Source organism: Diceros bicornis, chromosome 31, assembly GCF_020826845.1.
Source record: "Diceros bicornis minor isolate mBicDic1 chromosome 31, mDicBic1.mat.cur, whole genome shotgun sequence".
Lineage (NCBI taxonomy): Eukaryota > Metazoa > Chordata > Mammalia > Perissodactyla > Rhinocerotidae > Diceros > Diceros bicornis.
Window position 1 is genome coordinate 10573537 of NC_080770.1, and position 19438 is coordinate 10592974.

At 47.8% G+C, this 19438-nt stretch overlaps 1 long non-coding RNA gene across 1 annotated transcript in view; it reads left to right on the forward strand.

Annotated features, from left to right (window-relative positions):
- The first annotated feature begins 1451 nt into the window (after positions 1-1451).
- The window catches only part of LOC131394959 (uncharacterized), a 50626-nt gene continuing 32639 nt past the window's right edge, over positions 1452-19438 (forward strand). Inside the window, exons 1-2 of the long non-coding RNA XR_009216252.1 lie at positions 1452-1641; positions 11830-11928. This is a non-coding gene — a long non-coding RNA (uncharacterized LOC131394959). The remainder of the gene's footprint in view (positions 1642-11829; positions 11929-19438) is intronic.

The following is a 19438-nucleotide window of genomic DNA, read 5'->3' on the forward strand; positions in this document are numbered from 1 at the left end:
CTGCTTCCTTGAGGAAGTTGGGAATTTTTTTCTGGGGAGGTTTTAGGAAGTAGAAGATGTCTTTTGCAATTTGTAGGGCCTTGACCTTTTAACAATATCCCCGAAGTAGTTATTAAACACTTATGTGCAAAGCCTTTTTCCTCAACGAGCCTATAGTCTAGTAGGGGAATAATAATAATAATAGCTATCAGTTCTGCCACTTCCTAGCTGTGTGATCTTGGGCAAGTTACTGAATCTCTCTGTGCCTCAGTTTCCTTAACTATAAAATAGGGGTGATATGGTATCTCTCTCATAGCGTTGTTGTGAGGATGATGTAAATTAACACACATAATGTGCTTAGCATATAGTAAATATTATAAATGTTAGCTATTACCATGGAATACTTACTGTGTTAGGCATTGTATATGTATTGTACATGCTTTATCTCTTGATTTCTACAACAGCCCTATGAGGTAGGTATGATTTTTCTCACAAATAAACTGAGGTCAGAGAGGTTAAGCAATATGTTCAGGGTCACACAGCTAGTAAATAGCAGAGTTCTGATTCAAACTAGGTCTGGTCTGACGGAGAAGCCCATGCTTTAACTTGTCACAGCATTCTGATTGCTGTGATACCGGGAAGATGGTGTTAATAACAGTCTATAACTGTTTCAAGGTTTGGAGACAAGTGTGGGGAGGGCGTTCCAGAGAGAGGGAACAGCAGGAGTGAAAGTGTGGAAGTGAAATGTGTGGGGAGGCTCAGCAAGGCAGGGTTGGCAGGAGCAAGAGAAGTTTGGGGATCTTAGAATGAAACTCGAGACCCCGGCAGGTTTCTGTTCCAGTCCAGAAAGGAAAAGGCTCTTACCAATTTGCCCATTTGGGGGATGAGGGTAGGCTCCAGGCCTCAAGCAAAGTGAACCCCTGGCCCAGGTTCAGCCTCCTCAGCTGCTGCCAGCCCCTCCTGCCCAGTGTTACCCTGGGTCTTTCCCCTCCTGCATCTTCACTCTTCCAGAGGAGGATGATAAACAAGGAAGAAACTGCAGTTAAAATATTTGCATTATAATTAGCCCCACCCATTGTCCAGGGCCACCATCCAGGCAGTCTGGAAGGCCTTGAGCTGGCCTGGCGAGTGGACTCACTGCCCCGCAGCTGTAGGCACGCATGCCAGGCCTGCATACATCCCTCTGGCCAGCCGGGGTCCTGTGGGGATGAGCCCCTTCTCTCAGGGAGGGCCTGCGAATGTGATAGGGCTCCAGAGAGATGTTTTGGGCAGAACTGAGTTGTTCCCAGCTGTGGACAGAGTCCCCCCTCCTATGCTTTTGCCTGCTGGCCCTGCTTGGCTCCAGGGCGGAGGCCGACTGGAGCCGCCTTGAGAACGTGCTAACACTCAGCAGTGGGAGCAGGAGGACCACCCCGCCTCCTGGGTGGGACGGAGCAAGCCCACCCACCCACCCACCCTGGTGCCCCGCTCAAGGGAAAGGAGCCTCCACGAGCTCTGACAACTGGCTCTCCATTCCTGAAAATTATGCGGGCGCGAGGGAAGAAGGAAGCAAATAGAAATCTAGGGGGAAAACAGAAGAGCGAGCCCCGGATGGGGCAGAGACGGAGGCGGCGTGGCCAGGGGCCGGGACGGAGAAGGCAGCAGGGGAGGAGCAAAGCCCTGGTAAGAGGAGAGAGGGAAGGGGGAGGTTTGGGTAAGAGCGGCCGGGAAAGTGCAAGGGCGTGGAGAGAGAAGGAAAGAAGAGAGGACCCCCAGGGAGCAGGGACAGTGTAAAGGGATTTAGGGGGACTTTAGCACCGTTCCCCATCTAAATAAGTCCCTCCTGCGCCCCAAATGAACGTACAACCTAAGTAAAGGAGCGCGCTTGCACAAGTTCCCCGCTCCAGCCAGAAAACAGATGACTCTCTTAAGCCCCCCATACTGTAACCCTGGGGCCGCCAGCGTCCAGGGAGTAAGAGAGGCTCCCACAGAGACCCCCAGTGCCGGAGGAGTAGGAGGGAGAGAAGCAACAGGGCTCCGGAGAGGAGGACACTCTCCAGGGAGCATCTGCCGCCACGCCCCGCCCCGTTCGGCCGGACTACCAATCGCTAGGCCGCATCCGGGTCTCGTGACCTGTTGCCAGGCAGATTTTTATCCACCCAAAGGCTGCTGCGAGGCACGTCCCTTGCGGCTGCCGGGTGGGGCTGGGGGCCGGGCGCCGAGCTCAGCTCCGCGCAAAGCCGGGAAGGAAGACCCTGGGGGGCCGTGGGGAGGTTGCTGGAGGCCAGGTTCATACCTCCTACTGCGTGGCCGCGGGAGTTAGCCCCCATACTCTGGGAGGTACCTAAGCGCCAAACGGTGGAGGGACGCATGCTTTTCCCTTAGTCCCGACTTGCCTCAATCGACAGCTTTGTACTCTGAGGAACTGCTGTGCTGGAGAGTGCCAGCGCCTTATACGTTGATACTTTGGGATATTGACATTTAAAAAGAGAGCTTTTGGGCCCTGCAGGATGGGTCTCTCATGGTGGTTATTTCAGGCCCGTGGGCAGGCAGCTCGCGTATTTTGGGACAGGAGAGCCTTTTAGCAAAGCCTCGCAAACAGCGGGGGTGGGTGCCCGCCTGGCTTTCCCCTCTGGGGGCCTGACACAGCCCCGGATGCTGAGCTGCAGAACCCTGGTCTGTAGCAGGGGCACCGACCCCTGCCTGCCTTAAGGTCCCCACTCCCGCGCAGGTGAGGGGAAAGGCTTTTGACAACTCTGGCCTTTCCAGCCAGTGCCCATCCGGCCTCCATCCCCTGTGTCCAATGGCCAGGCAGTGGGGAGGGCTGCAATGTGAGCAGGCAGGAGAGAAGAATGACAGGGCAGTTTCTACTTGTAAGAGTCCAAGTCCGGCTCACAACTTGAATTTCAAGTGGGCCCTTCAGGCAGATTAGGGAGGTCAAGTGAGAGAGTGGAGGCAGCCGGTGTGGATTGTCTAAATTCCTAGAAAATAAATTCTAGGAATTTAGCTGTGGGAGAGAGGAGCCAGGTGGGCACACTCAGCACCATGCGTAGCTGGGATTAGAGCTGGTGGTCCAGGGTGCCTGGTGGGGAGGGGTGGATTTTTGCTCTCCTCTCTCTGTTTGAACACCTTGTTTTTCCAAAAATTAATTGTCTCTTGAATGATATCTGAGAAACAAATTAATGCTTTTAGCCAAGGGCTTTTTAACAAAATTATAATTTTTTTTAACTGAGCTAGAGTCCTCATATGGAGGAAAACCACTCCCTGTAAATGCTGTTTTTGGTGACTGCCCTTTGTTTGAAGTAATTACTGTCCCTCAGAATGGGAAATTACACATTATTGTTTACCAAAAGGAAATAAATACCTTGGATTAATAAGATTCTTGCTGCTGGAAGGTGATTCCAGAGCTTGCCAGCAACCCACGGTTAAAAAGCCCGCACAGCAAGTTGTGCAAACACTCACCTTTGGTGTTTAAGGATTTCTAAAGGGAAATGGTTGGATCCTGTGTGTCGGTTGAAGCTTGCTGGCCACGTTCTTGTTACATAATCATGGAGAACCTTTGATAGTGCTTTTCTGATGTCAGAAATAAGGACAGGAAAAAACATGGGGAGTGGAACGAGCCTCCTGCCGACTCTGCTCCGACTCTGGGTTGCTCTGTATTCGTGGGCGTTTGGTTAACTCTCACTAAACAAGAGGGTGGAAAGTTGGATAGGAATGCTTTACTGAGACAGCTTGAACCGCATCTAGGCTCACGCAGGGCAGAAAAGGTCTTGGAGGTAGCTCTGAGCACTGTATGTCTCAGCCTTTCCGTGTTCCAGCCAACGCCCCAGGAGTGCTCGCCCCTCCAGTCTCCTGAGCACTCCCCTGCTTTTGACTCCGGCCATTGTCAACTCCTGCAGCCTCAGACTGGCCTCTCCAGCCACACTCAGCTCTTTCTAGCACTCTTAACATACCCTGCTCTTGCCAGCGCTCGGGCTTTCCAGTTGCTCTGTACTTTCCTGTTCTCAGCACTGTTCACATTAAATTATCTGTGATCAGTTGCCTGGCTGTCTGCCTCCTGGATCAGACTGTCAGCTCTGCGAGGGGGGATGCAGTCTGCTTGTTCACCATCATATCGGCAGCACAGTGCCAGGCACAGGGCACACGGCACACGACACAAACTCAATACGCCCTCCTATCACTGTCTTATCACTTGACACACTTCCCCTCAGCAACACATGCTCCAGTTTTCCTTCTGTCCATTACTGTGTATTTTCCTGATTGCCAAGAGGCGTTAGCCTCTACGTGGGGTAAAAACATATGGACAATTCCAAACCAAACCAACCAACCAAACACCAGAACTGGTTCCGGAATAAGTCATGGCTAAAGTTTTGCATATCAGCTGCTCTCCTTTAGTTGTTGATGAGTCTGATTTAATTTCAGCAAGGGATGGAAAGTGTGCAGCCTGTCAGTCAGCAAACTCTTCAAAATCCACATGTTTCTGGCAGGCAGGACTGCCTTGTTGGGGTGAAAAGGAGGTAAAGCAAAAGCTTGGTGACTCAGAAGGTGAGGAGCTGAAGTCCAAGAAAGGTGGTGGCCGCAGAGGGCGTGCTGAGTGGGGAAGAGACCTGCAGGGGTTTGGTGGGAGAAGAAGGTGGGACAGGAGTGGGTTCGAGATGCCCCCCACCAGAATTGCAGCAGAGATATGATGGCCAAGAATTGAAGTGGAGGAAGGAAGAGAGGAAGAAAGCTGGGGCATGGAGGAGGAGTGGGGTCCCCAGATCTGATCAGCTGGGTCCAAAACCAGTGGCTGGCATCTGAAATGTCACTCATTGCTTAAATCTGGGAAGTGTGACTTTTGATGATTCTGTTCCTGATAGATTATTTTTGTTTTTATTAATTTAAAAAAATGCATTTGGGGCCGGCCAAGTGGCGCAAGCGGTTAAGTGGGTGCATTCCGCTGTGGGGGCCCGTGGTTTGCTTGTTCGGATCCCGGGCACGCACTGACGCACCGCTTGTGCAGCCATGCTGTGGTGGCATCCCACATAAAGTGGAGGAAGACCGGCACGGATATTAGCTCAGGGCCAATTTTCCTCAGCAAAAAGACGAGGATTGGCATTGGATGTTACTTAGGGCTGATCTTCCTCACCAAAATAAATAAATAAATAAATAAATAAATAAATAAATAAATAAATAAATAAATAAATAAAAATACATCTTTCTGATGAAATTCTGAGTGCCCTGGCAGGCTTTGTTTTATTAAGAAGGTGGTGCAAAGAAAGCATCTTCATTTATTCTCCCTTCTTCTCCCTCCCTCCCTTCCTAGTGAAATTTTTGGCTAGAAACCCCAGCCAGGATGTGGAGAGTTGTGTTTTCCACCTGAAGCAAGGTGGGGCTGGCCTTCTCTTTGTTGCAGCTAACTGCCCGCACCCCCGTCCCCCGCTGTTCTCCTTTTTGAGCTGGACAGACACAGCAACAGTGGCCCCCTTGCCAGCGCAGACGGTTGCAGAATGAGACAAAGCCCTTGTGTATTTTGCTGGGCAGCACTTGGCTGTGAAATCCTGACATGTGAGCGTAGGAGAGCATTTGTGGTGTCCGAGCATACAGCACTCGATTCTATGCTTTTCAGAGCGTTTCTAAGCCTCCTTCCAGGACATCAAGGCTGGGGTTTGGTAGATGTGTTTATCTTTCCCAAGTTTGGGCAAAGTCCTCCTAGAAAGTAGATTTTTCTTTGTGTGTGTGTGTGTGAGGAAGATCAGCCCTGAGCTAACATCCATGCCAATCCTCCTCTTTTTGCTGAGGAAGACTGGCCCTGGGTTAACATCCGTGCCCATCTTCCTCCACTTTATATGGGACGCCGCCACAGCATGGCTTGATGAGCGGGGCGTTGGTGCGCACCCCGGGATCCGAATCTGGGCCGCCAGCAGCGGAGTGCACGCACTTAACCGCTATGCCACGGGGCTGGCCCCTAGAAAGTAGATTTTGAGGCACTGAGATCAGAAATCTCCTGGGGAAGTGGGTATGGAATTGTGTGTTTTAATGTGATGCAGTGCGTTTGAGCAATACCCACATCCCATCGTCAAGAAAGAAACACCATTCCCAGCCCAATGCGGACTTGTTCAAATGACCGCTGACCCAGGTGGCTTGTGCTGGTTCCTTGTCCACAGAGAGCAAGCTCCTGAGGTCGGCGAGATGAAAGGATTATTTACTACGTGAAGTGGGGTGTCAGTTGATTCTCTCAGTTCATCAAACTCCCAGTTGATTCTCTTAGTTCAAAGTGGAAAAGAAATGAAGTGGGTGGTTCTTTAGCTTGATATCCCGTATGGTCAACCGGGCTTGGTAGTTGAAAGCCCACTGGATTTTATTAATCATTGGAGCAATGCAAAGCTGCTGACCACGCCCTGTGTGTCTCATCAGGGACTCTCTGAGAGACAGCACGTAGGTGTGGGAGGAACAGGTTCCAACTTGAGCCTGATTGTTAACAAAGCCAGGCTTCCCTAGCAGACGTGAATCTCCAGGCCAATCAGATTACCTCAGCCTTCTAGCACCCGTGTGAACGGGCATAGCAGGGAAGCTGGCTGGGCCTGGCTCAGTAGGGCAGCCCGTTGCCTATAAGGTGTGATTTGAGGGCCTCAGGAAAGGCTGCCCTAGCCTGAAATCTTTCCTCTACTGGCTTGTCAAGGATGTCTGCAGTTTCACTATTAGTGAGTCATTCCTTTGCTTCCATGGGCCCTCTCTGTGCCGTCCTTCTGTAAATGCAGATTGGTCTGTGATACAGGATTCCCTTAACCTTGTCACCTTAAATGGTGTGTTTCATCTCTTGGGTGAGCCCCAAACTCAGTTTCTCTTTTTCTTTTTCCGGTTTTATTGAAATATAATTGGCATAGAATATTGTATTCGTTGTTGGTGTACCACATAATGAGTTGACATATGTATATACTGGGAAATGATCACCGCGGTAAGTTTAGTCTCAGTTCCACTTTTTCGTGTTAGGTCCCCTTCAGTCTCTTCACCTGCCCTGTTCCCTCTTCTGTTCAGCTTAGACAAGAAGCAGAGCTGGAAGCCAGGTGGCCCAGTGTGGGGGACAGAGGAGCCGAGGAAGGGGAAGGGAGGACGTGGAGGACCAGCGGGCTCTCGCATGGCTGCCCAGCACAGTAAGGGCTGCCGGCCTTGCTCTGGTGCCAGATGGTACATGAAGGGAGCTGTTCTCCCCTTTTTGGCCAGAGTGGATCACTGTCAGCTCCTACACAGGCTCCTTTCCCCTCTCCTCCCACTTCCTTCCATTCACTCACTTTCCTCTTCTTACTGTCTGTCCTTCTGTCCTTCCTGTTTGCTCTCAGCCATCATCCTTCTAAGTGGCCCCATGCAGGAAAGGAACTCTCAATTGGTAGCCCCAAGGAGCCAGGAGCTCCTAAGGCAGACCAGAGTTTGGCTGCACCCTTTCCCCCTTCCGCTTGGTTCTCAATCCCTCCGTGAGGCCTGGGGTGTGGCACAAGAGCTGCCCCGCTGCAGGCATCCAAACTTGCACAGCTGGTTGGAGCAGACACGGAGAGTGTTTAGTGAGGGGCCAGCTAGATGCTGTGGGCTGCACTAAAGCCTTAAACTATTTCTGCCTTTTCTTCTTTCCCTGGCTTAGAAGGCATGACCAGAGCCCATCTCTGTCATGCCCCTGCCTTGGGGTATATTTTATCTCCTCATACCTCTCTCCTGGAGCCTTCCATCCCAAAGGAGGTGATGCCGTAAACTCCACTGGAATGTAAACTCTAAGAAGGCAGGGATTTTTAATCTATCCTCAGAGTCTAGAACAGTGCCTGGCCCCTAGTAGGTGCTAAATAAATATTTAGCTAAATAAATATTGAATGCACCTCCTCTGGTTGAAGTAATCACAGCTAGTAAAATACTTTCAACCCTGCTGAACACTCTTTTGGGCAGGTAGATGTTTTTAAAACTCACATTTCCAAAGATTTAATTTTAATTATACCACACAGAAATTCATGTTTATAAAAAATTCAAACAATAAGGGAAGGTCTCCTTGTCCCAAACCCAGTTGCACGCTCCTCCTTAGTGCTAACCACAGCTACCATCTTGGCATACGTCCTGCAGACTTTGCTCTATGCATTTGGACATATCTGTATGTGAACACAGACTGTAGCTTGGCAGGTTAAAAGAAACCATAAGTAAGATCACACCGTATTGTTTTGCAATTTGCTTTTTTCCACTTAATAATATGTTTTGGAGATGGTCTGTGTAGGTAACTACAGATCCACTTCATTCTTTTTCACTGTTGTGAAATATCGCATAGCATAGATGAAGTGTCGTTTGTCTAATGATTCCTCTACCGACAGACCTTTGAGTCATTTCCAGTGTCTGCGAACATCCTTGCACAACCACTTTGAGCACATGTACAAGTATTTCACTGGGATACCTACAGGTGGACTTGCTGGGTGAAGGAGCACATGCACTTAACATTTTAATAGCTAGTCCAAATCGCCCTCCCAAGAGGCTGTATCCATATATATTCCCACATTTGGGCGTGAAAGCCTCTGCTTTCTCCATACCCTTATTGGTTTTTGTTGATCTCCTTTATTTTTCACCAGTCTGTTGGTCAGAAAACATCATCTCATTGTTAGAATACAAATTTCAGTTCTATCTTCTTGGCCAGGAAATTGTGATTCGTATTAGTAACATAATCACATGTATAGTAATAATGCTATTTAACTGTTATGTGTTCTGTTATTTAGTAACTATTTTACATGGAATGAATAAGTAATCAGGTCTCTACCCTTTTGAATAGTAGTAGTTATGTATCAATTTTCTCCACATATTTTACTGTGATCTTTAGATGTAAAACGCTAGAGTCTGGGGTCTTGGAGGACAGCAAGAGAATGACCTCTCTTTTCCCCTGCTTGTCCTCGCTTCTCTGGAGTGGCTCCAACTTCTTTGGTGCCACAGTCTGCCCTTCCTCCACGTCCTTTCCTGCCACACAGTGGCCGTGTCCTGGAATGACGATGCCAAGTTGTCCAATCCGATGCAGCAGTGCATTCTCTGCTCTCCGGCCTCTGGGTTTCTTCTTTGATCAGCTCAGAACACGTCAGCAGAAGTTGTTGGTTCCGTCCTTTGCTTGGCTTTGATGATATCAGGCCCATCTTCTGGTACATCAGAAGCCATACCCTGGGCTGTGTCCTTCCTTAATCTTTTCTAAGCTCACATATCACCTAGTACAATGTTTTCCAGAGAGAAGTACATTTTAAAAGGAAAAGCTTGAAGAGCATTTAAAATTTTACACTGTTTAATTTTATGGCTAGTTCCCTTCCCCACACCCACGTCGAGGTCATGTGTTCTTCCATTTTTCTCAACCTCTGTATTCAGGCTAACATCAAAATGGTGGTTGTGAAAGGATTTTTCTCCCTGAAAGTTGTCTCTAGGCATGGTTCTCTGTTACTAACAAGATATAGCTTAGAATCATTTAGTGCCTTAATATATATATATTTTTTTTGGTGAGGAAGATTGGCCCTGAGCTAACATCTGTTGCCAGTCTTCCTCTTTTTGCTTGAGGAAGATTGTTGCTGAGCTAACATCTGTGCCAGTCTTACTCTATTTTGTATACGGGACGCTGCCACAGCATGGCTTGATAAGCAGTGTGTGGGTCCGTGCCCGGGATCTGAACCTGCAAACCTGGGCCGCCAAAGTGGGCGTGTGAACTTAACCACTACGCCACTGGACCAGCGCCTTAGTGCCTTAATATTAATCTCTGGTGATTGAATTGGAATCACCACCCAGTATGGCTGGATTTAATAATGGCCTCCTCCTAAGGATTACTTTTTTAGAGGGAGCATAGGATTTTAAGGCAGTGTGACTTGTTTTGGTGGTTTCAGATTAATTTTGTATTTGTAGCAGATTAATTTCATATTTGTATCAGAAAACCATTTGCTTGTTGATTTGATTGTTTCATTTTCTAAAGTGAATTGAAAACCAAATTCATGTCCTACCCCTTTATTCAGTCTAGCTACTACAGAATCTTTGCTTTTCTGGTTTTGGTAATATTACTCTGGGATTTCTAAGGCACTCTAGTTTTGGCCACAAGTTATACCAACAAGATACTGCAAGGCAATCTACATATTTAGCTAAGAATCATACTTTCTTTTGGATAACTTCTTATTTTGGATATTCCGGTGACTTTGCCTTGGACTTTTTTTTTTCTCTCACATTTTCTGATATATGCTGCAAAACATGAGTGGATGGTTTAACAGTTTTGAGTGTGGGTTCATAAACTGGAAGGCCTGGGTTCAAATCCCAGCTCTTCCACTTCTTAGCTGTGTGATCTTGGGCAAGTTACTTAAGCTCTCTGTGCCTCAGTTTTCTCTTGTGTAAAACGAAGTAATAGTAGCAACCATCTCCGGAGTTGCTATAAGGAGTTAACACACAAGTTTAAACAGCGTTTGGCACATGGTAAGTGCTAACGTGTTTGCCATTATTATTCAGTCCTTTCTGAAAGAAAAAAACATTCCTTTCTTCTGTGGTTTTTTTGACTTATGCTGAGTTTCATTGTATCATTGAAAATTGAACAAATTAAAATAGAAGAAAGAGTCATTGAATGCTTAATTACTCAACCAAAGCCTTTCTGGAAGAGCAAGATTGTTTCTGTAAAATAATTCACACCTGATTAATCTATTAGGATTTTTGAAAATTTGTGGACTGAGAAGAATCAGTGGGATGGGGTTAATCTATGTGCAGTTTTTAAGAGCCTTGAAAGTTTTCACGGCATTGGTTGTTAAAGAAATGAAGATCATTCAGTTGAAAAAAGTATTTCTTCCTTCCTTCCATCCTCCCTCCCTCCTTCCCTCCCTCCCTCCCTCCCTCCCTTCCCTCCTTCCTTCCTTTCCTCGTCAGTCATCTATTCAAGCTACAAACATTTCCAGAATGCCTGGGACACTGTGCTAGGATACAAAGACAAATAATCCATGGTCCCAGCCCTAGGGAAAATCTAATGAGGGATTTGATTATTACTTATGGTGAGGAAAAATTAAGTGGCCCCACCATCCCTCTGAAAGCTCAGGACAGGGAAGATAGATCATCTGTAAGAAGGAAGCCTGAATAAGAAAATTCACCAGTTTGAAAGTGAAGATCTAGACTCATTCCATTCATCAACTTCCAAGTTACTTTCTCCTGAGGAAGAGTAATTTCTTGGGATGATGGTCAACTTGACCAAGCACATGAAAAGAACAGCCCATTGTAGGTATTGATAACAACCATGGTTTCCATGTTGCTGGCAGACAGAATCCTGGCATTGGCCAGGGAATCTTGTGCACAGGTGGGCTTTCCTTCTTGATGGGCCCCCTATTCCGAGATGCTGGTGACCCCTGGATTGGCGATCTACCACATAAGGCTTCAGGGACTCCTAGTGGAGTTCAATCTACCCATTGGAACTCCTGCCCCATGACATCCAGCTTAGTGCTGAGCAGAGAGAAGATGCTCCGTGGACAGTGACTCACAACCCTCCTTTCTACACCTTCTTAACTTGACAGCACCTTGTTCCTCAGTGTTAAATTGCGCCTTATCTCCTTTCTTCTGCTACTGCAAAATCCTTGAGGATAGGGACTGGATCTGCTGAACTGATGAACCTGAGATGGCATTTTCCCCTTTGTATGAGGTTCCCTGGACTTTCACAGAAGGATTCTTTCAGCGTATACCAGCTCCTTTCTTAAGACTCTGTTATCTCTTCCACGGGCAGAACTTCCAAGCGAGGGTGGAGTGGGCTGGGTGCGATGTGTGTGGGGGGGTAAAGGTGGGGCCTTTGGTTTTTCTATATACCCACAGTAGGCATTTGAGAAATGTTAATTGATTGGATGGTTTGATGAGTGACCCAGCAGTAATCCTTGTCCTTGTTGTTAGACCACACCACAGCCATCAGCACTGGAATGCAAACACCAGAATAAACCTGTGGAAGCCACCACCAAGCCCGGGCAGTTTCAGGCTGCACCTCATACGCAGGTGAGAGAAGGTGGTGGGGACTGAAAGAATGATAACCTTAATTGTAGTAATGATACCCTCCATCGAGAGATAAGGCTCCCGGGAGCATCCGCAGGTGACCGTGCCTTCCTGGGCCATGGAAGTCACACTCTAGAAAGAGCTGGCTCAGGACACCAGGGGCCCCGCCTCTCCCTCTCCAGGGCCTAGAAGCTCAAGTTCTCCTTCTCTCCTTTCAGCTCTTTGAAAAGCTTGTAGAAAATGCACTTACTACAGAAGAATTATTGACTCCTTCAGAAGGCTTCTCAAGTGTTTCTTTGTCTGGAGGGCGTTTTGTGGAACATTTACATGCTTATAGGACAGTGTCAGAGTACAGGGTGGGGCAGAGAGCAGACAGAATTCAAGCGTTAGTATTTACGTCTAATTGAAGATCTACTAGAGTTTGGGAAAAAGTATTTTCGATCCTCTAAAGGAAATTCTTTCTCAGGCCTCGCAGAGGGGAGACGCCCACGTGAAGGGTGAGAAGAGAGGAAGAAGCAGCTGTGGGTGTGGAGATCCTGGAGCCTGGGGAGCTCGCTGGGGGGAGTCGTTGGCTCAGTCTGAGCCAGAGCCATGTTTCGGGCCTGCACAACAATTAAAACTTTTTTTGAGGTAGTTGCAAACATTTAAAAATCAAGAGATTTCACAGAAAATAGGGAATATATGGCTTTTTGGAAATGTTGACGTCTTCGGCTGGAGCGGAGTGACTGCCCTGTCACTGGGGAGTTGGAGCTATCAGCTTCCTCTCCCTCTGCCCTGTGGACCCCCAACTCCCCACCTCCTCCATCCCAGCACCATGTGGTGTCTTGACTCCTGGGGCTAATCCCTCCAGGGGTTCTGTGCATCCCCGTTCCCTCACCTCCATCAGTCACCCCGCCTCTCCCCAGCAACCCATCTCTATCTTGGTATCTCCTTTGGGCAAATAAATATGCACATGCCCCACCCCCTTTAAAGAAACCCTCCCTCAACCCCTCCCCCTTGTGGCTGTGGTGTTGTCCCTATAAAACCAACCTGCTTGAAAGGGTGGCCTCTTCCTCATTTTCCACTCACTCCAGCGCCCCGCTTTCTGCCACCAGGCTTCCCCCATCTCCACCCAAAATTGTTCTTATTTATCTTTTATTCTGCCCAGTGCGGTCTCTGGACACTCGGTGCTGTACCCTCTCCCTTCTGGAAGCCGTCTCCTCCCTCAGCTTAGTGACATCTCTTTTGTCTTGACGTCTGCATGGTGTGGATGACTTTGCCCTCCCTTCCCAGACCTTTTCTGGGCTCCTCTCTTCCCACAAGCTCACAGATGGCAGAATTTCCCAAAGACCTGTGCTGGGGTCTTTATTTTTCTCATTCTCGATGCTCTCTGGGCAACCTCTTGGGGCCCGCTGATTCTCCAGCCTGCTCTCCAGCCAGCCCTCTCTTCTGAGCTCCAGGCCTGCGTGTCTGGGATCCCCAGCACTGGGCTCACCTCCACCTCCCCTCTCCCTGCCAACTCAACCTGCCTCTTGTTTTCTCTGCCTCTGATCAGCTCTGCTAACCATCTGTTCGCCACACCAGTCACCCACCTCCTCAACATCTCTGACATCTTAGGTTTCATTATTTACTGCAATCGCCTCTAACTGGTCTGCCTGTCTTAGATCTTTCCTCCGCTGATGGAGTGAGCTTTAAGTAGAGGCCAGTCTAAAATAAAAATCAGGTCATGGTACTGTCCTGCTTAAAATTCTTCAGGGGCTCCTCTTAGCTTTCGGGGTGAAGTTCACATCCTTGGCTTAGCGCACAGGCCGCCGTGACCCAGCTTCTGTCTCAGCACCCACAGCTTCCCATGTGGACATTTCATTCCAGCCATATGAAAGTGCTGGCAGGTGCCCAAATTCGTGATGCTGGTCCCTGCTTCTGTCTTCATAATGCCCTTCCACACGCCTTCTGTCCCCTGTTTTTCTGGGCCTTTGAGTCACCACCCCAGGCCTACTTGAGCCTCCAAGTCTGGGCTCAGTGCCCCTTCTCTGTGCTCTCCCATGGTGCCTGGTTATCCCTGTTTCAGATCCCACAGTACTGGGCTTCTACAAGACTTCACGTTGAGTGGAGACCCAGGAAGGTCCCCAGCACAGTATTCCTGGCATGTAAAATAGAGAGATGATGGTGAGAGCTTCTGGCTGCCTTCCCAGCACTCACATGGCTGGATCTTTCTCTCTTGCCCTTTTGGGAGCAGATTCTAGCTTCCGCAGTGTTTGCCTTCCCAATGCAGCACTTTTTTCTTGTGTGATGGATTTCATCGACATTTATTAAGATTAAAGGCGACTGGGATTTGACTCCTGTTCTCAGAGGACTTGTTATACACTGTATGTATAATATCTATTCATTCAATGAGCACTTATTGAGAGACAGCAGTGAAGGAGGCAGAATTAAAGCTGCCAGGAACAGGGATTCAGGCAAAGTGTGCAGAGCTTAGAGGCACTTGCTGTGGCTTTTCACCTTCACGTGCCTTGGTTTAAACTATAGGTGAAAGAGTACGGTTATCTTTGTTGGGGTCTCATCAACAGACCATGTCACGGGCTTTTTCCTGGTCATGGATGTTCCTTTAGACACTAGCTTGCATGTCCCTCACTTTTATGGACTCTAAAGCAGAGTGTCGTGTAAACATTACTTCATGAGAGTGCCAGAAATGAACTTTCCTGCCTCTGCCATTAGCTTCCAGCTTTCTCTAAGTCAACTTCTCAAGAGAATTCTGCCATTTCCCTTAATTGTTAAAAACAAGTTTGAACAGAAACAGAACTTGTGTTGGCTTTCTCATGGCCACACTGCTGTCAGCTGTTGTCATAAAGAGTCATTTTGGTCAATAAGTGGAAGATCGATAGGTCTGATCAGCGACCCACTGCTGGACTTTGAGATAAGGCTGTGAAGTTCAGACCAGCGGGGCTTTTGAATAAAAACATCTCCCTGGTCACACGATGTCCTGAAGGCTCAAGCGGGTTTTGGAGGGTGAAATGCTGTAAAATGAATCTATGGATGTCAACCCATAAAGTCACAGTGTCCAATGTCACGCTGTGTGGCATGGTGAGCTGTGTAGCCTAGTGGTTAAGAGCCCTGCTCTGGAGCTGGACTGCCTGGGTTTAAATGCTATTTCTGCTCCTCTGACCTCGGGCAAGTTCTAGTTTCCTCATTTGTGAAATTAGGATGATTAGAGGACTTCTCTCACGTGGGGGTTGTGAGGATTGAGCCAGGCGGTCCGCGTACAGCGCTCAGACACACAGAAAATGCTCCATAAATGTGAGCTGTGGTAATTATGCCCCTGCATCAGCCTTACACGGGACGGTTAACCACGATGACTGTCTCTTGGTCACCAAAGCTGTCATCAGATCTCCCACCATTTGTGGTCCACAATGTCCCTGTTGTTTCAATCCGCTTTGCTCACTTTGCTTCTCTGACCATCTTATTCCAGTCCTATCTTCTTTCATATTGTTCTTTCTGCCTTGAATAGGCTTCTATGTCACCCCTGCCCACCCTCATGACCTCCCTGTCCCTATTCTGAAGCGCTGTTGGTGGAATGGATGCAGATACTCCTGCACCCGCAGCTAACCATGGGAAAACTTTAGAGTAATTTTTCATTGGAGTTTGTATGTATAAGTCTCTAAAGCCTTATAGAGCCCTTGCCACAGGACTAACCTGTGGGATCACTATTTATTTAAAAAAAATTTTTAAATGTGCATAACATAAAGTTTACCATTTTAGCCATTTTTAGGTGAACAGTTCAGTGGCATTAAGTACATTCACGTTGTTGCGCAACCATCACCCACTATCTATCTCCAGAACATTTTCATCTTCCCAAACAGAAACTCTGTACCCATCAGACAATAACTTCTCCTTCCCCCCTCCCTCCATTCCCTGGCAACCACAATTATATTTTCTGTATCTATGAATTTAACTACTTTTGGTCCCTCATATCAGTGGAATTATACAATATTTGTCCTTCGGTGTCTGGCTTACTTCACTTAGCATAATGTCTTCAAGGTTCATCCATATTGTAGCATGTGAGAATTTCCTTCCTTTTTCAGGCTGAATAATATTCCATTGTATGTGTATACCACATTTTGTTTATCCATTCATCCATCGATGGACATTTGGGTTGGGTTTGTTCTACCTTTTGGCTATTGTGAATAATGCTGCTATGAACATGAGTGTACAAATATTTGTATGAGTCCCTACTTTCAATTTTTTTTGGTATATATTTAATAGTGGAATTGCTGAATCATATGCTCCATCTGTTATACAAGGTCGACTTTATAAATCAAGAACAGAGCTTGAACACCTGACGGGAAAATTCTCTCTTTACCTCCCTTCTCCCCACCCCCACCTTAGTACCTCCCACAGACTTTATCTCCATAAATGTCAACTCTGCCTGCAGGTTTTTTAGGCTCAAACTTTGGTGCCATCCTGGACTCCTCTAATTGTTTTACATCTGCTGGTTAGACCCTTAGCAGTTCCCCTCAGCTCCATCTTCTGTATCCAGAATCTAGTCACTTCTCCCCATCTCTACTGTTACTGCCCTGATCTCGGCCACCACATCTCTCGTCTGGATGATGGCAGTTGTTTCCTAACTGGTCTCCCTGCTTCTGCCTCTGTCACCCTCTCGTCTCTTCTTAGCATAGCAACAGGTTCGACTCTTTTAAAACATTAGTCAATTAATGTCGTTCCTCACTCATGACCTTCCGTTGCTTCCTAGCTCACTCGGGGCAAAGCTCAAGTGCTTGCAAAGGTCTGTTGGCTCTCACTGCTCTTCTTCTTTTTTATTGAAGTATAACTGACATACAATATCCTGTTAGTTTCGGGTGTACATCATAGAGATTCAGTATCTATATACATTACGAAATGATCACCATGATAAGTCCAGTTACCATCTGTCACCATGCAAAGATATGACAATATTATGGGCGATATTCCCTATGCGGTACAATTCCAGAACTGGGTAGTTTGTTAGCTGCCCTCCGGTTCCACCAATCCCTTTGTTTTAAAGCTGAAGAAACAGAGACCCAAAAAAGTTGAGTGTCACAGACTTCCGTATTGTCTTGAACTGCAAACTAACTCATGAGCCTTCAGCGGTCTGGGTGGTAAACCAGACAGCCCATGGGGGGGAGTGCCGGGAGCCTGCGCAGCATCAGAGACCCACCCCACCCAGGTACTATCGCCATCTAGTGGCCCCTTGGGCCCTGGACCTTTGGGGTCTCCTGTAACTTGGGTGCTGTGCAGTTTCAGGAGGAGCAGCTGATGGCCAAGGTCCCTGCCTCTGATCAGGCCACCCTCCAGGAAGCTCTTCTTGATGTGAAAACCATGTCTTTCAAAATGTCATCTTTTTGGTTTTCAAATGCACCAGGAGGATGAGTCTCAGCACCATTTTGTGAGCATTTTCTTCTTCTTCTTTTTTTTTTTTTGGTGAGCAAGATTGGCCCTGAGCTAACATCTATTGCCAATCCTCCTCTTTTTGCTTGAGGAAGATTGTCCCTGAGCTAACATCTGTGCCCATCTCCCTCCATTTTGCACACGGGACGCTGTGATGAGGCGTGTGTAGGTCCATGCCTGGCACCCAAACCCATGATTCCTGGGCCACCGAAGCGGAGCATGTGAACTTAACCACTATGCCACCAGGTTGGCCCCTTGTGGGCATTTTCATGTCTTCATGTTCCTGACAGTTTGTCCGCATCTTTTTCCCGCGAGGTCTCTTAGGGGTTAAATGCTGCCAGCAAGAAGCAGGGCGAGTTCTCCTGCTTATTCTGCACGTTAAGAATGAGGCATATTTTATGTTCATGAGTAAGCTATTGTTTATTGATGTTCCGATTACAGATAAAATGTTCTTGCTCCTCTTTATTGCACGTGAAATCACAGCAAACAGTACAGGATGGACTATGATTAAGTGCTTGAGTGATGTGGTCTCTACTATACCAGGTGTAGAAATTGGGGGTAAAAGAATATTGGAGAGGGTTGGAATGGTCAGGTAATAATAAAAATAAAAATAAAATAAGAACTAACCCCTATCAAGCACTTGCTATGTATCAGGAGTGATACAAATGCTTTATGTGATTTAACTCCCTAAGTCCTCAGAATAACCCTATGAGGTAGGTGCAGTTATAGGAATCTGAGGCACAGAAAGATAATGTGATTTGCCTAAAGTCATAGAGAGCTGATAAGGGCAAAGCCAGGATTTGAATCCAGACTGGCTGGCTCCAGAGTCTTCTTTCTTAAATACTACATCCGATGGCCTTGATGAAGGCTTTCGGAAGATGAGACTTGAGCTGGGACTTGAAGGAAAGGTCCCACAGCATGGGGACAAATCTGAGTGATGGCCCAGGGATGGAATGGGCCTGGCAGACCCCAACAGGGAAGATGAGACTGATCTCACTGGGAAAAGGGCACATATTGGGGACCAGTGGGGAAGATGGTGGGGCAGTAGGGTGGGGACAGATTATAAAAGGTCTTAACATCTAGGCAGAGGGTTTAGACTTGATCTGGAAGGACATAGTCTTTGATGAGTGTTGAAGGCTGACTTGCTAGAGCAGAGGTTTGGGTAGGTTTTGGGGGGCGATAGCAGGTCTGAGGGTAGGAGGTGTGGAGGCAGGAATGAAGCACTGAAGGTCTAGCCCAGGGTGGTGTAAGAGGAATGGAAGGAAAGGAGAGTGGTGTGAGAGATTCACAGAGGGATCAGCAGTGAAGAGAGGGAGCTCAGCATCCAGTTGGCTTTGAGATTCAGAGTCTGGTGAGAGGGACAATGTTGACTCCATGGGCTGAGATCTCACTGCTGGCTGGCTTAAGTTGGTATCACAAGGGAGTGAGTCCACAAAGAATTAAACATTTATGACACATTCAGGTTATTTGTCTTAAACTCTCACCTGTTTGGGTAGCTTACTAAAATAGATTTTTTTCTATTGATTGTCGTATCAGTTGTGGTTCTATCAGAGAAGCAGAACCTCCGTGAGCCACAGAGAATAAGGGGTTTATCAGAGGGGTCAGAGCTCCCGTGCTGGGGGACCTGATTCTGCAGTCTGTGTAAGGTGTTGTCCCCATGTCTCAGCTGGGCCAGCTGGGGAGGGAAGATGAACATGGAGTCGGGAAGACGAGAGACAAATTGGAACCACGTCTGCTGTCACCACCTGCGATCTCCACGATGCGGGTGACCCGTGGGACAAGCTGGAGTCCCTCACCCCAGAGCCATACCCACCTGGCCCAGGAGCTGGAGGAGCTGCGGGCCCAGTGGCTGCCCCATCCCAACAAGGTGGGCCAGCAGAACAGCGAGTGTGCATGAGTTGCACCCGCGTGTGCCCTACACGACCTTCAGAGCATAACAGAATGGCTGCGCCTCACTTGCGCCTTCCAAATCTTGCACACGTTTCTCTCGTGGCCAGCCCTCACCCAGGACCCTATAGGGAGGGGAATTCTGGGAAAGGTAGCTATGTAGACCGAGTACCAAAACACCACCACTGTCCACATACGTAGCAGAGTAGCTTTTCTTTAATTCTCC